The sequence below is a fragment of the Anas acuta genome, chromosome 5 (assembly GCF_963932015.1).
Source record: "Anas acuta chromosome 5, bAnaAcu1.1, whole genome shotgun sequence".
NCBI lineage: Eukaryota > Metazoa > Chordata > Aves > Anseriformes > Anatidae > Anas > Anas acuta.
This window is the reverse complement of record NC_088983.1, coordinates 66373-82849: the sequence shown is the minus strand read 5'-3', so window position 1 is coordinate 82849 and position 16477 is coordinate 66373. Positions and strand designations below refer to the sequence as shown.

Genomic DNA, 16477 nt, shown 5'->3' with positions numbered 1-16477 from the left:
GAGCTGCACTTTAATCTCTAGACGTATAAACCCACTCGTTTTATTCTGCAGAGGACTAAAACCAGCTTGATTACCGGCTACATGTGGCTTGACAGCGTAGATGCAGCATTACCAAGAGACTGAGCAGAGTTGTATCAGAGTCACCTTTTTTATCTGCAAAGGGTAAGTCTGTGATTACCCCTGCCGAGGCTGCTGTGTGTGCATGTCTTTTTGGCATTTGTGGAGCTCGGTTGTTTTTCTTTGTGTGTATGCATGTTCTTTTTTTTTTTTTTTGGTGGTCAAATAGTGTGTTTGCTGAGTGTGGTTAGAATGAGGAGGTGGGGAGCTGCTCAGGACTGGTAGGTTTGGTTTCTAGGAGTGTGCGGCATCCTTCCTGTGACGTGACTAATTGTTGGGCTGGAACGTTCCAGCTTGTGTGTCTTAGGCAATTGAGCTTGTGTAGTGTGTGTTGTGTGGCCCTGGCAGAGTTTGCTGTGGTGCTGTGGGCGAAGAATCTCAGAGCTGGTGAGCAGCTGAAGGCACCTCACAGCCACAGTGTACCTGCTGCAATAATACCTCTCTCTCCCAGCTGGAGAGAGCTGGGAAGAGAGAGGTATTATTGCAGCAGGTACACTGTGGCTGTGAGGTGCCTCAGAGTGCGCTTTTCTGTCTTTTTTTTGCAGGTGCTTTGTGCAGTCGTGGACAGGAAAGGGAAATACTCGTGTCACGGAGCAGTGAGGGAAGGTGAGTGTTGTCAGCCTGGTCATCTCTTATCTGAAGGGAAGATGCTCAGGTGTTTCCCTGTAAGGGTCCGAGGTGGCAGTGTAGATGCAGCATTACCAAGAGCCTGAGCAGGGTTGTATCAGAGTCTGCTCTTTCCTCTGCAAAAGGGTAAGTCTGTGATTACCCCTGCTGGGGCTGCTTTGTGTGCGTGTCTTTTTGGTATTTATGGAGCTTAGTTGTTTTTTGTGTGTGTATGTTCTAAGTTTTTGTTTTTTTTTTGAGGGGCAAATAGTGTGTGTGCTGAGCGTGGTTGGCAGGAGGAGGTGGGGAGCTGCTCAGGACTGGTAGGTTTGGTTTCTCGGGGTGTGCGGCAGCCTTCCTGTGCAATGCGACTGATTGTTGGCCGGAACGTTCCAGCTTGTGTGTCTTAGCCATTGTAGCTTGTGTAGTGTGTGTTGTGTGGCCCGGGCAGTGTTTGCTGTGCTGCTGTGAGCAAAGAACCTGAGTTAAAGCTGGTGAGCAGCTGAAGTACCGGAGCTGGGAAGAGAGAGGTATTGCAGCAGGTACGCTGTGGCTGTGAGGTGCCTCAGAGTGTGTGTTTCTCTTGTCTCTGCAGGTGCTTTGTGCAGTTGTGGAGAGGGAAGGGAAATCTTCATGTCACGAAGCTCTGCGGGAAGGTGAGTGGTATCAGCCATGTCATCCCTTATCCGAAGCGAAGGGAAGACGCTCAGGTGTTTCCCTGTGAGGGTCTGAGTTGAGGCTGTTTGGGATAGAGGAGCAGTGTGGCAGGTGGGTGCTTGCAAGCACCGCGGTCATTGTATCCTTTTGTGTTCCCAGGTGGCGTGGGTGATGCTGGCCGCTCCTTTCAAGCTTGGACCTAATTTTCAGGTCCAGAGGCAAATGGCCTGCTGTTTTGAAAGGATAAAACTAAAGATGGGGTGCCTTTTGTTGTTGAGGGATGGGTGCTACTGCTGGCAGCTGAATGTTTATCTTCTGCCTGTGTTTTGCCTTTCATTAGGCTGAAATGCAGTGTGTAGTGCGCAGTGCAGGACGTCTCAACCCGAGCTGCCTCTGCAGTGACTCTGGTGCGTAATGAGCAGAGGTAGCTGTTATTTTTGGGGTGCGGTTGTCACTGCAGTTATTTTCCTACATCCAGTAGAGTAAAATTCCAGTTTGCCTTTTAGAGGTGCTATAAGTGGGTGAAGAGAACAAATGGAAGCATCTGCCATGTGGGGCAGGCAGGCGGCTGAGGTACAGGAGGGGATGAGAGTATGTGATTTTTTCCCGGGGGTGGAATGGAATTGATTTTGTTGGCGTATAATCTGTTCTGCTCCTAGATTTTTCTTTCTATTTAAAAAAAAAAAAAGTTTGAGCTAATTCCAGTTAAGAAAGTTCCAGTTACTTGCTGGGTCGTATTGTCCTTTTAATATTCAAAGCTGCAGCAAAAGCATGGGGATTGTTGCTTCTAGAAACACCCCAGTTCTCTTGTTTGTGCTCTGCATGCTGTTGAGCTAAGGCAGATTTAAAAAAAAGAAATAAAGGAAACACACACAAAAACCAACAACAAGAAAAAACACTATTGGCTGACTTGTTGTGATTGCAACGAACATTTAATCCCTTTGTTTTCCCAGGTGGTGTGGATGATACTGGCTGCACTGTTGGAGCTTGGATTCGGAGAGGAACAGGTGAGCAGAACCGTATGTTGCATCAGCAGTAGTCAGCATTGTGGAGAAGGTGGGCATCATGGCCGGCGTGCTAGTGAATGCTGTTACTCTGTTTTTGCAGCTGATGATGAGCCTTCAATTGACTAAGATGACAATCGGTGCCTGTGTATTTCTTGAGGCAGAGGGACTTTACCATGCAGCAACCTGAGAGCTAAGTTGGGGGGTACCTGGTATTTGCATATCTGGGGTGGCTAATGGGAGCTGGGAGCCAGAGCAGCATGGAGCGTGCTGGCTGAATAGACTTGGTGCCACTGTGAAGGTGGTTGAGGCTGGGTCACCAGGCTAACAGGAGCAGCGGGATTAATTTATAGCTTGAGTGCATGCGCCATGCAGGACAATTTCCTTCTGTTCGTCTGTCCTGTTTGCTTCTGCAGTGTCTGTTCTGTGCTTCTCGGGTCTTGATATCCTCCTGGCTTTTTACACCGGACTGACCAGACAGGCAACTTGGTAGCTGTGCAGAAGGGCCTCAATGCTTGTTTTGTCATCATGGCTCTGATCAAGCAGCGACTGCAAGACAAGAAGTGCTCGAAAGTGCAGATCTGTTTCAGGTCTTGTGCATCATATTCGGTTTGAGATCGCGTCTGTTTCCATCCTCACTCTTGCATCTTGAATGGAATTGATTTTGTTGGTGTATAATCTGTTCTGCTCCTAGATTTTTCTTTCTATTTAAAAAAAAAAAAAGTTTGAGCTAATTCCAGTTAAGAAAGTTCCAGTTACTTGCTGGGTCGTATTGTCCTTTTAATATTCAAAGCTGCAGCAAAAGCATGGGGATTGTTGCTTCTAGAAACACCCCAGTTCTCTTGTCTGCATGCTGTTGAGCTAAAGCAGACTAAAAAATAAATACAGGAAACACACACACACACACACAGACACACACAAAAACAGTAACAAAAAAACCAACACCATTGGCTGACTTGTGAATGCAACGATCATTTAATCCCTTTGTTTTCCCAGGTGGTGTGGATGATACTGGCTGCACTGTTGGAGCTTGGATTCGGAGAGGAAGAGGTGAGCAGAACTGTATGTTGCATCAGCAGTAGTCAGCATTGTGGAGAAGGTGGGCATCATGGCCGGCGTGCTAGTGAATGCTGGTACTCTGTTTTTGCAGCTGATGATGAGCCTGGCAATTGACTAAGATGGCAATCGGTGCCTGTGCATTTCTTGAGGCGGAGGGACTTTACCATCCAACAACCTGGGAGCTAAGTTGTGGGGCACCTGGTATTTGCATATCTGGGGTGGCTAATGGGAGCTGGGAGCCAGAGCAGCGTGGTGCCTGCTGGCTGAATATACTTGGTGCCACTGTGAGGGGTGGTTGAGGCTGGGTCACGTTCTGGGTGCTTGTGGCTGGGTCACCAGGCTAATAGAAGCAGCGGGATTATTTTGTAGCATGAGTGCGTGTGCCAGGCAGGACAGTTTCCTTCAGTTTGTCTGTCCTGTAGTGTTGCTTCTCCATTGTGTGTTGTGAATTATGGTCTCCTTGGGTCTTGATATTCTCCTAACTTTTTACACAGGACTGACTAGACAGGCGACTTGGTAGCTGTGCTGAAGGGCCTCAATGCTTGTTTTGTCATCATGGCTCTGATCCGAGCACTTTTTGTCTTGCAGTTGCTGCTTAAAGTGCAGATAAGTTTCAGGTCTTGTGATCTCAAGCTGAATATGATGCACATCTGTTTCCATCCTCACTCTTGCAGAAGTCGTCTGGGCCGTATCAGGAGCTCTTGCTTGGGAATTGATTTCCTGAGAGTTGTCTTAGGGGGTTTTCAGTCCCCATCCTTCTGGTCTCTTGTCTTGAAGGCAGGCTTTTTAGGCCTCCATCATCCCAGTTCTGGCAGTTGCTTCCAGTCGCGTGTCGTGACATTGGAGTCTCTGGTAGGGTCTGGTGCAGAGCACCTGTTCTGACTTGCTGTTGCCGTAGGGCTTTCCTTTTGGGGGTCACTTTTTCTTGTGCCTTGCGTTGTGTGTTTTGTTTGTAGTGTTTGTGGCGTGCCCGTGTGTGTATGTGTTTGGTCTGGAGCTGTCCTGCCTGGCAGTTAGTGATTAATGTGGCAGGGCATGGGTGTACTAATACATTGATGGGACTGTTTTGGCAAAGCCATCCGGTCTGCCTCTGGGCACGTACTGAGGGGCAGCTGGCACAGTCATCTCTGGTAGTTGGCAGATGTGGATTTGGGAGAGTATATCTGCTTGTGAGCAGCTGTTTGTATAGTGTTTGAACGGTGTGCTTGAGGAGGTCTGTCAAATCTTGAAAGCTTACAGATACGGGGTTTTGAAACTTTTATTTTTTATTACTATTCTGTCCCCAGTAGAGTGTAAACCTTTGGAGGAACTTTTCACGGAAAGAGCTCCTTCTGGAACTGTTCATCAGTTGGTAGGCAACTCGGTGACTGTCTTGATCTACTTCTGAGGTGCTGAGGTATTGGGGCTTCTGTTTTGAAATGATAATATTGTAAATGGGGTCCCTTTGTGTTGTTGAGGGATGGGTGCTAATGCTGGCAGGTGAATGACTATCTTGTGACTGTTTTCATTTGTTGAAGGTGAAACACAGTGTACAACACGGGACTTGACCGGAGCTGCTTTTCGCAAGGTGAGCGATGAACAGATGTAGCAGGTACTTTAGGGGTGCAGTTGTCACTGCAGTTAGTTAACTGCACAAAATACAGTAAAAATCCTGTTTATATTTCAGGGGTATTGTAGCTGGCCTAAGAGAGCAGATGGAAGCATATGCCTCGAGGGGAGGTGAGGGGGCAGATGTAAGGGAGCAGATGAGAGTAACTGTCCCAGCTGTGCTGTGGCTTTGGATGCTGCTTCAGCCTGTGCTTTTCTTTTTGTTTCACTTTTGTCTCACACAGGCTGAGTGGGGCCAAGCTGCACTCTGAAGAGCAGCACGAGAAGGGCGGGCTGGTTGTGAGCTGGATTGGAGCAGAACTGCCGAGTAGCACGAGGTGATTGCGAAGGGTATCCATCTTGCTTTGCAGGTGCTATGGCAGGCTCTCCACAGAAGAGGCTGAGGATTTGAGAAGAGGTTGCAGCTCATCAAGGAGCGACACGTGCAGGGATGGCTTAAAAACGGTATGGCTGCTTTCTCTTCTGTTTATCAGGTGTCCCAGGCAACGTGGGCTGTGATGTTAGTTCCTGAGAACTGGAACAAAGCAGGTGCTGATAATGGTCTTCTTTGGCAGGCAAAGAGCTGCCCGAAGCCCCGTCCTGTGTAACGTGAGCATGCCTCTCTGAGTATGAAGCTTGCTTTCCAGTAGTTCCCAAAACTGTGTTGAAGCTGAAATGCTGCGTCTGTTTTTTTGTGTTGGGGTTGCACCTTGGTGAGTGCAGGGATGGGTTTTAAGTGGGTGCAGAGGAGGGCCTGGCCCCAGTGTTCTTGTGTTTTGACCCACCAGCATAGCCTTTTGATTCTCAGATTTCCTACTGAAGTGATTTTTTCCTGTGAGTGGAATGAAATTGAATTATTTTTTGGCGTGTAATCAGTTCTGCTCCTAGATTGTTCTTTCTGTGTAAATGAAAGATCGAGGTAATTCCAGATGGAAAAAGAAATCGGTTGCTTACTTGGATGTATTGTCCTTTCAATATTCAAAGCTGCAGCAAAAGCATGGGGATTTTTGTTTCTAGAAACACCCCAGTTCTCCTGTCTGCACTCTGCATGCTGTTGAGCTAAGCCTTATAAAAGCAAATAAACCACAGCTGCTGCTCCTCCTCTTTCTACTTTCATGTGCTTTCCCCCTGCACTTTCCCAGGTGATTGGCTTCAGGTTCCAGGTGGGACCTAGTGGTAACTGAGTTGCAGGTATGCCATCAGAGAGCTCCTTCTGCCTGGGCCGCACTTTTGGGTAAGCGTTTGGTTTTATTTCAGTTGTTTGGAGGGTTCTTTAGGTGGGTCAGAGTCTATGGACTGATGCGTTTCCTAGTAGAAACGGGTACGCATGTCTTTTTGAGGTGGCAACTGGTGGGATCTGTCATTGTAAAGCAATCTATTAGTAGGTGCTTGTATTGCACGTAGCTCTTCCTCAGGTGAGTAGTTGTTATGGCATTTTTACGGATAGTATGGTGATGTTACTTTGTGTGTTTGCTTTGTGGTTCTGGGTCCCTTCTGATTTTTGCAGAATTACGGGGCTTTCTGTGATTCTTTGCCTGTATGTCAAATATTATCATAGTCAAAACCTTGGTGGCAAAGTGATGGAGCAGGGTTTAGGAGAAGTGTATCATGGAAGCTCCCTGTGTGAGCATGTGTCTGAAAATGGCAGCAGTGGGCACGTAAGGGGTAGTCTGTTTCAGGTTTAGGGACAGTTTGTTGTATTTCTGGAGCTTTTGCCTGTGGGTTTTCTGTCTGTCGAGTGTTTAGACCTTGCAGCCTTCTAGTCTTGATGTGCTTGAAGTGACTTATTACAAGTATGTTTATGAGGGGTTGCCAGGTACATTGTTTTTGGGAAACAGTGGAGTAATGTCTCTTGACCGCTTAAGTGCAGTAGTGCCTAGAGAGTGAGCAGGCTCACCACCTTCTTCTGTGCAGAATAAGTCCGCCCGGGCCCATTGCGGCGCTGCCTGGGCACACTTCTCAGGTAAATGTAGTGAGCAGATGAGGGAAAGGAGCTGGGAACAGAGAGGTATTGCACAGTAGCATGTTGCATCAGTAGTAGTCAGCGTTGCGGAGGAGGTGGGTGTCAGTGCTGGCGTGCTAGTGAATGCTGGTTCTCTGTTTTTGCAAGTGATGATGAACCTGTTGGACGTAATTCCATTTGCAAGAGTTCCAGTTACTGGCCTGGTCGTGTTGTCCTTTCAATGTTAAAAGCTGCAGCAAAAGCATGGGGATCGTTGCTTCTAGAAACACCACAGGTCACCTGTCTGCTCTCTGCATGTTTTTCCAGTAAAGCAGATCTTAAAAAAAAAAAACAAAGAAAATAATAAAAAACAGCTGCTGCTGCTCCTGCTTTCTTTCTACTTCCTTGTGCTTTGCCCCTCCCCTTTTCCAGGTGATTGGGTTTGGGTGCTGGGCGGGGCCAAATGGTATATGAGCCCCAGGCATGCTATCAGAGAGCTCCTTCTGCCTGGGCTGCTCCTTGGGGTAAGTGCTTTGTTTTTCACTCAGTCAGTTTCAGGGTTCTTTAGGTGGGTCAGAGTCTATGGACTGATGCGTTTTCCAGTAGAAACCGGTACGCGTATCTTCTTGAGGTGGCAACTGGTAGGATCTGTCACTGTAAAGCAATCTAGTAGTAGTATGTGCCTGTATTGCACGCAGCTTTTCCTCAGGTGAGTAGTTGTTATGGCAGTTTTACGGATAGTATGGTGATGTTACTTTGTGTGTTTGCTTTGTGGTTCTGGGTCCCTTCTGATTTTTGCAGAATTACGGGGCTTTTTGTGAGTCTTTGCCTGTATGTCAAATATTATCAAAGTTACAACCTTGCTGTTAAAGTGATGGAGCAGGGTTTAGGAGAAGTGTATCATGGAAGCTCCCTGTGTGAGCGTGTATCTGAAAATGGCAGCAGTGGGCATGTAAGGGGTAGTCTGTTTCAAGTTTAGGGACAGGTTGTTACATTTCTGGAGCATTTGCCTGTGTGTTTTCTGTCTGTCGAGTCTTTAGACCATAAAGCCTTCTAGGCTTTATGTCCTTGAATTTACGTATTAGAAGTACGTTTATGAGGGGTTGCCAGGTACGTTGTTCTTGGGAAACTGTGGGGTATGGTTCCTTGAGTGCATAAGTGCAGTAGTGCCAAGAGAGTGAGCAGGGCCACCTTCTTCATCTCTGCAGAATAAGTCTGTTCGGGCACACTTCTCAGGTAAATGTAGTGAGCAGATGAGGGAAAGGAGCTGGGAACAGAGAGGTATTGCACAGTAGCATGTTGCATCAGTAGTAGTCAGCGTTGCGGAGGAGGTGGGTGTCAGTGCTGGCGTGCTAGTGAATGCTGGTTCTCTGTTTTTGCAAGTGATGATGAACCTGTTGGACGTAATTCCATTTGCAAGAGTTCCAGTTACTGGCCTGGTCGTGTTGTCCTTTCAATGTTAAAAGCTGCAGCAAAAGCATGGGGATCGTTGCTTCTAGAAACACCACAGGTCACCTGTCTGCTCTCTGCATGTTTTTCCAGTAAAGCAGATCTTAAAAAAAAAAAACAAAGAAAATAATAAAAAACAGCTGCTGCTGCTCCTGCTTTCTTTCTACTTCCTTGTGCTTTGCCCCTCCCCTTTTCCAGGTGATTGGGTTTGGGTGCTGGGCGGGGCCGAATGGTATATGAGCCCCAGGCATGCTATCAGAGAGCTCCTTCTGCCTGGGCTGCTCCTTGGGGTAAGTGCTTTGTTTTTCCTTCAGTCGGTTGCAGGGTTCTTTAGGCAGGCTGGAGTTTATAGATTTCTATAATTTTTAAGTGCTTGGAATTCACTTAATAGAGGGATGTTTAATAGAGGTTTCTGGCTCACTGTTTTTTTGGGATGGTGGGATACTCTTCTGTTTTGAGCTGTATTTTAATCTCTAGATGTATAAACCCACTTGTGTAATTCTCCAGAGGACTAAAACCAGCTTGATTGCATGGTACCTGTGGCTTGGTAGCGTAGATGCAGCATTACCAAGAGCCTGAGCAGGGTTGTATCAGAGTCACCTCTTTCATCTGCAAAGGGTAAGTCTGTGATTACCTCTGCCGAGGCTGCTGTGTGCGCGTGTCTTTTTCGCATTTGTGGAGCTCGTTTTTTTTTTTGTGTGTGTTTATGTTCTAACTTTTTTTTTTTGAGGGGTGAATAGTGTGTGTGCTGAGCGTGGTTGGCAGGAGGAAGCGGGGAGCTCCTCAGGACTAGTAGGTTTGGTTTCTAGGAGTGTGCAGCATCCTTCCTGTGCGATGCGACTGATTGTTGGGTGGGAATGTACCAGCTTGTGTGTGCTGGGCAATGTAGCTTGTGTAGTGTGTGTTGTGTGGCCTGGGCAGAGTTTGCTGTGGCGCTGTGAGCGTAGAATCTCAGAGCTGGTGAGCAGCTGAAGTACCGGAGCTGGGAAGAGAGAGGTCTTGCAGCAGGTACGCTGTGGCTGTTTCAGAGTGTGCGTTTCTCTTGCCTCTGCAGGTGCTTTGTGCAGTTGTGGAGAGGGAAGGGAAATCCTCATGTCACGAAGCTCTGAGGGAAGGTGAGTGGTGTCAGCCTGGTCATCGCTTATCCTAAGCGAAGGGAAGACGCTCAGGTGTTTCCCTGTGAGGGTCCGAGGTAAGGCTGTTTGGGATAGAGGAGCAGTGTGGCAGGTGGGTGCTTGCAAGCACCACGGTCATTGTATCCTTTTGTGTTCCCAGGTGGCGTGGGTGATGCTGGCCGCTCCTTTCAAGCTTGGACCTAATTTGCAGGTCCAGAGGCAAGTGGCCTGCTGTTTTGAAAGGATAAAAGTAAAGCTGGGGTTGCTTATGTTGTTGAGGGATGGGTGCTACTGCTGGCAGCTGAATGTTTATCTTCTTCCTGCCTTTCTCCTTTGTTCAGGCTGAAATGCAGTGTGCAGTGCAGGACCTCTCGACCCAAGCTGCCTCTGCAGTGACTCTGGTGCGTGATGAGCAGAGGTAGCTGTTATTTTTGGGGTGCGGTTGTCACTGCAGTTATTTTCCTACATTCAATAGAGTAAAATTCCAGTTTGCCTTTTAGAGGTGCTGTAAGTGGGTGAAGAGAACAGATGGAAGCATCTGCCACGTGGGGCAGGCAAGCGGCTGAGGTACAGGAGGGGATGAGAGTATGTTGGGAATTGGCATAATTGTTCGATCTAAGCTTGCCTTAAGCAACCAGGGGTAGGCCTTAGAAATCTCAGGGCCTGCTGTAGCTGAGCAAACCAAGCTGCCAGAGTAACTGTGAGAAGCTCCCACGGAAATGACTCCCACATCACCCAATTAAGGAACTCAGAAAATATTGTTATCAGCAGCTGGCCTCAAGGACTAGGCCTACGTGAACGTTAAGCACAAAGGGGGTTGTTTTCCTAACTTCTAATCAAAAGGGGGGTTCTTTTCTTGCAGGTGGTGTTATTTTCTTAACGGTTTGTCTGAGTGCTTTTGACCAATAATCTTGTGTGAAACACTGTCCATCCCTGTAAAGTTCACTATAAAAGTTAGGCTATTCGGGCAATAAAATGGTGAAGCATGATCTGACTCTGCTGGTGTCTGTCGTGCTTTCGTCCGTGCTTCGCAACAAGAGTGTGTGATTTTTTTCCTGGGGATGGAATGGAATTCATTTTGTTGACATATAATCTGTTCTGCTCCTAGATTTTTTTTCAATGCAAATAAAAGTTTGAGCTAATTCCATTTGAAAAAGTTCCAGTTACTTGCTGGGTCGTGTTGTCCATTCAATGTTAAAAGCTGCAGCAAAAGCATGGGGATTGTTGCTTCTAGAAACACCCCAATTTTCTTGTCTGCAGTCTGCATGCTGTTGAGCTAAAGCAGATTTCAAAAAAAAAAAACCCAAAAAACAGGAAACACACAAAAAACAATAAAAAAAAACACCATTGGGTCACTTGTGAATGCAACGATCATTTAATCCCTTTGTTTTCCTAGGTGGTGTGGGTGATACTGGCTGCACTGTTGGAGCTTGGATTCGGAGAGGAAGAGGTGAGCAGAACCATGTGTTGCATCAGCAGTAGTCAGCATTGTGGAGCAGGTGGGCATCGTGGCCGGCGTGCTAGTGAATGCTGTTACTCTGTTTTTGCAGCTGATGACTAAGATGACAATCGGTGCCTGTGCATTTCTTGAGGTGGAAGGAATTTACCATCCAGCAACCTGAGAGCTAAGTTGGGGGGCGCCTGGTATTTGCATATCTGGAGTGGCTAATGGGAGCTGGGAGCCAGAGCAGCATGGAGCCAGCTAGCTGAATATACTTAGTGTCACTGTGAGGGTGGTTCAGGCTGGGTCACGTTCAGGCTGCTTGTGGCTTGGTCAACAGGCTAATAGAAGCAGCGGGATTATTTGGTAGCGTGAGTGCGTGCGCCAGGCAGGACAGTTTCCTTCTGTTCATCTGTCTTGTAGTGTTGCTTCTGCAGTGTCTGTTCTGTGCTTGTCGGGTCTTGATATCCTCCTGGCTTTTTACACAGGACTGACCAGACAGGCGACTTGGTAGCGGTGCTGAAGGGCCTCAGTGCTTGTTTTGTCATCATGGCTCTGATCCGAGCACTTCTTGTCTTGCAGTCGCTGCTTGAACTACAGATCTGTGTGAGGTCTTGCGATCTCAAACCGAATATGATGCACATCTGTTTCCATCCTCACTCTTGCAGAAGTCATCTGGGCCACATCAGGAGCTCTTGCTTGGGAATTGATTTCCTGATATTTGTCTCAGGGGGTTTTCAGTCCCCATCCTTCTGGTCTCTTGTCTTGAAGGCAGGCTTTTTAGGCCTCCACCATCCCAGTTCTGGCAGTTGCTTCCAGTCGCGTGTCGTGACATTGGAGTCTCTGGTAGGGTCTGGTGCAGAGCACCTGTTCTGACTTGCTGTTGCCATAGGGCTTCCCTCTGGGGGTCACTTTTTCTTGTGCCTTGTGTTGTGTGTTTTGTTTGTAGTGTTTGTGGCGTGCCTGTGTGTGTATGTGTTTGGTCTGGAGCTGTCCTGCCTGGCAGTTAGTGATTAACATGGCAGTGCATGGGTGTACTAATACACTGATGGGACTGTGTTGGTGAAGACATCCGGTCTGCCTCTGGGCATGTACTGAAGGGCAGCTGGCACAGTCATCTCTGGTGGTTGGCAGATGTGGATTTGGGAGAGTATATCTGCTTGTGAGCAACTTCTCACATAGTGCTTGAACGGTGTGCTTGAGGAGGTCTGTCGAATCTTGAAAGCTTACAGATATGGGGTTTTGAAACGTTTATTTTTATTTCTTTCCTGTCCCCAGTAGAGCGTAAACCTTTGGAGGAACCTGTCACAGGAAAGAGCTCCTTCTGGAACTGTTCATCAGTTGGTAGGCAACTCGGTGACTGTCTTGATCTACTTCTGAGGTGCTGAGGCAAGGGGGCTGCTGTTTTGAAATGATAATATTGTAAATGGGGTCCCTTTTGTTGTGGAGGGACGGGTGCTAATGCTGGCAGCTGAATGATTCATTCTGTTGTGACTGTTCTAATTTGTTTAAGGTGAAACACAGTGTCCAACACGGGACTTGATGACCAGAGCTGCTTTTGGCAAGGTGAGCGATGAGCGCAGTTGTCACTGCAGGTACTTAACTACACAAAGTACAGTAAAAATCCTGTTTATATTTCAGGGGTGTTGTAGCTGGCCTAAGAGAGCAGATGGAAGCATCTGCATCAAGGGCAGGTAAGGGAGCAGATGAGAGTAACTGTCCCAGCTGTGCTGTGGCTTTGGATGTTGCTTCAGCCTGTGCTTTTCTTTTTGTTTCACAGGTGTGTCGCACAGGCTCAGAGGGGCCAAGCTGCACTCTGAAGAGCAGCACGAGAAGGGCGGGCTGGTTGTGAGCTGGATTGGAGCAGAACAGCCAAGTAGCACGAGGTGAGTGCGAAGGGTATCCATCTTGCTTTGCAGGTGCCATGGCAGGCTCTCCACAGAAGCGGTTGAGGATTTGAGAAGAGGTTGCGGATGATCAAGGAGCGACACGTGCAGGGATGGCTTGAAAAGGGTATGGCTGCTTTCTCTTCTGTTTATCAGGTGTCCCAGGCAATGTGGGCTGTGATGTTAGTTCTCGAGAATCGGAACAAAGCAGGTGCTGATATGATATGCTGTGTCTGTTTTTTTTTGTGTTGGGGTTGCACCTTGGTGAGTGTAGGGATGGGTTTTAAGTGGGTGCAGCGGAGGGCCTGAACCCCAGTGTCCTGTAGTGTGTTTTGACCCATCAGCATAGCCTTTTGGTTCTCAGGTAGCCTACTGAAGTAAGTGATTTTTCCTGTGAGTGGAATGCAATTGACTTTTTTTTTTGGGTGTAAGCAGTTCTGCTCCTAGATTTTTCTTATTATGTAAATAAAAGATCAAGCTAATTCCAGATGGAAAAATCAGTTACTTTCTTGGTCAGTTTGTCCTTTTAATATTCAAAGCTCCAGCAAAGGCATGGGGAGTTTTGTTTCTAGAAACACCCTAGTTCTCCTGTCTTCATTCTGCATGCTGTAGAGCTAAGCCATATAAATGAATAAAGAAACCACAGCTTCTGCTCCTTTCTGATTTTTTTTTTGTGCTTTCCCCAAGCACTTTCCCAGGTGATTAGCTTCAGGTTCCAGGTGGGACCTAGTGGTAACTGAGTTGCAGATATTCCATGATAGAGCTCATTCTGCCTGGGCTGCTTTTTGGGGTAAGCGCTTTGTTTTTCCTTCAGTCAGTTTCAGGGTTCTTTAGGTGGGTCAGAGTCTATGGACTGATGCGTTCTGAAGTAGAAACCGGTACGCATATCTTTTTGAGTTGGTAACTGGTAGGATCTGTCACTGTAAAGCAATCTAGTAGTAGTATGTGCCTGTATTGCACGCAGCTCTTCCTCAGGTGAGTAGATATTATGGCAGTTTTACGGATGGTATGGTGATGTTACTTTGTGTGTTTGCTTTGTGGTTCTGGGTCCCTTCTGATTTTTGCAGAATTACGGGGCTTTCTGTGAGCCTTTGCATCTATGTCAAATATCAAAGTCAAAGCCTTGCTGTTAAGGAGATGGAGCAGAGTTTAGTTGAAATGTATCATGGAAGCTCCCTGTGTGAGCATGTGTCTGAAAATGGCAGCAGTGGGAATGTAAGGGGTAGTCTGTTTCAAGTTTAGGGACAGGTTGTTACATTTCTGGAGCATTTGCCTGTGGGTTTTCTGTCTGTTGAGTCTTTAGACCTTGCAGCCTTCTAGTCTTGATGTCCTTGAAATGACATATTAGAAGTATGTTTATGAGGGGTTGCCAGGTGCATTGGTTTTGGGAAACCGTGGGCCACGTTTTTTTGACCACATAAGTGCAGTAGTGCCTAGAGAGTGAGCAGGCTCACCTCCTTCATCTCTGCAGAATAAGTCTGCCCGGGCCCCTTTTTGGCGCGGCGCCGCCCGGGCCCCTTTCGGCGCGGCGCCGCCCGGCCCCATTTGTCATGTGGAGCTACTGAGCAGGTGAGTTAAAGGAGCTGGGAACAGACAGTTATTGCACAATGATATGTTGCATCAGTAGTAGTGAGCGTTGTGCAGGAGGTGGGTATTAGGGCTGGGCAGCTAGTGAATGCTGGTTCTCTGTTTTTGCAAGAGATGATGAACCTGTTTGGCATAATTCCATTTGAAAAAGTTCCAGTTACTTGAATGGTTGTGCTGTCCTTTCAATATTAAAAGCTGCAGCAAAAGCATGGTGATTGTTGCTTCTAGAAACACCCCAGGTCTCTTGTCTGCTCTCTGCATGTTGTTTAGGTAAAAGTGATTTAAAAAGAATATAGTAAACACACACACACAAAAAAAAACAAACAAAAAAAAAAGAAAAAACCACAGTTGGCTGAGTTGTTGTGAACACAACGATCATTTAATCCCTTTGTTTTCCCAGGTGGTGTGGATGATACTGGTTGCACTGTTGGAGCTTGGACTCGGAGAGGAACACGTGAGCACAATTGTATGTTGCATCAGCAGTAGTCAGCATTGTGGAGAAGGTGAGCAATGGTGCTGGTGTCCTAGTGAATGCTGTTACTCTGTTTTTGCAGCTGATGATGAGCCTGGCAATTGACTATCATGAAAATCAGTGCCTGTGCATTTCTTGAGGCGGAGGGACTTTGCCATGCAGCAACCTGAGAGCTAAGTTGGGGGGCACCTGGTATTTGCATATCTGGGGTGGCTAATGGGAGCTGGGAGCCAGAGCAGCATGGAGCGTGCTGGCTGAATAGACTTGGTGCCACTGTGAGGGTGGTTCAGGCTGGGTCATGTTCAGGCTGCTTGTGGCTGGGTCAGCAGGCTAATAGAAGCAGCAGGATTATTTTGTAGTGTGAGTGCGCACGCCAGGCAGGACAGTTTCCTTCAGTTTGTCTTGTAGTGTTGCTTCTGCAGCGTCTGTTCTGTGCTTGTCGGGTCTTGATATCCTCCTGGCTTTTTAGACCGGACTGATCAGACAGGCAACTTGGTAGCGGTGCTGAAGGGCCTCAATGCTTGTTTTGTCATCATGGCTCTGATCCGAGCACTTCTTGTCTTGCAGTCGCTGCTTGAACTGCAGATCTGTTTCAGGTCTTGTGTATCATATTGGGTTTGAGATCGCATCTGTTTCCATCCTCACTCTTGCAGAACTCATCTGGGCCACATCAGGAGCTCTTGCTTGGGAATTGATTTCCTAAGCGTTGTCTTATGGGGTTTTCAGTCCCCATCCTTCTGGTCTCTTGTCTTGAAGGCAGGCTTTTTAGGCCTCCATCATCCCAGTTCTGGCAGTTGCTTCCAGTCGAGTGTCGTGACATTTGAGTCTCTCGTAGGGTCTGGTGCAGAGCACCTGTTCTGACTTGCTGTTGTCATAGGGCTTTCCTTTTGGGGGTCACTTTTTCTTGTGCCTTGTGTTGTGTGTTTTGTTTGTAGTGTTTGTGGTGTGCCTGTGTGTGTATGTATTTGGTCTGGAGCTGTCCTGCCTGGCAGTTAGTGATTAATGTGGCAGGGCATGGGTGTACTAATACATTGTTTGTACTGTGTTGGGAAAGACATCCGGTCTGCCTCTGGGCGCGTACTGAAGGGCAGCTGGCACAGTCATCTCTGGTGGTTGGCAGATGTGGATTTGGGAGAGTATATCTGCTTTTGAGCAGCTGTTTGCATAGTGCTTGAACGCTGTGCTTGAGGAGGTCTGTCAAATCTTGAAAGCTTACAGATATGGGGTTTTGAAATGTTTATTTTTATTTCTTTCCTGTCCCCATTAGAGTGTAAACCCTAGGAGGAACCTGTCACAGGAAAGAGCTCCTTCTGGAACTGTTCAGCACTCGGTAGGCAACTTTTGTTTAATTTGTTTAAGTTGAAATACAGTGTACAACACGGGACTTGACGACCAGAGCTGCTTTTGGCAATGTGAGCGATGAACGGATGTAGCTGGTACTTTAGGGGTGCAGTTGTCACTGCAGTTAGTTAACTGCACAAAATACAGTAAAAATCCTGTTTATATTTCAGGGGTGTTGTAACTGGCCTAAGAGAGCAGATGGAAGCATCTTCCT

General features: G+C 47.3%; 1 protein-coding gene and 1 long non-coding RNA gene across 2 annotated transcripts in view; one reads left to right on the top strand and one right to left on the bottom strand.

Annotated features, from left to right (window-relative positions):
• Positions 1–16477, bottom strand: part of LOC137856614 (uncharacterized) — a 210279-nt gene that overhangs the window by 136564 nt on the left and 57238 nt on the right. The gene's annotated exons all lie outside the window — the stretch shown is intronic.
• LOC137858128 (uncharacterized) lies at positions 661–16318 on the top strand. The gene is made up of 3 exons (XR_011097502.1): positions 661–723; positions 12256–12321; positions 16282–16318. It is a non-coding gene; the product is annotated as an uncharacterized lncRNA (long non-coding RNA).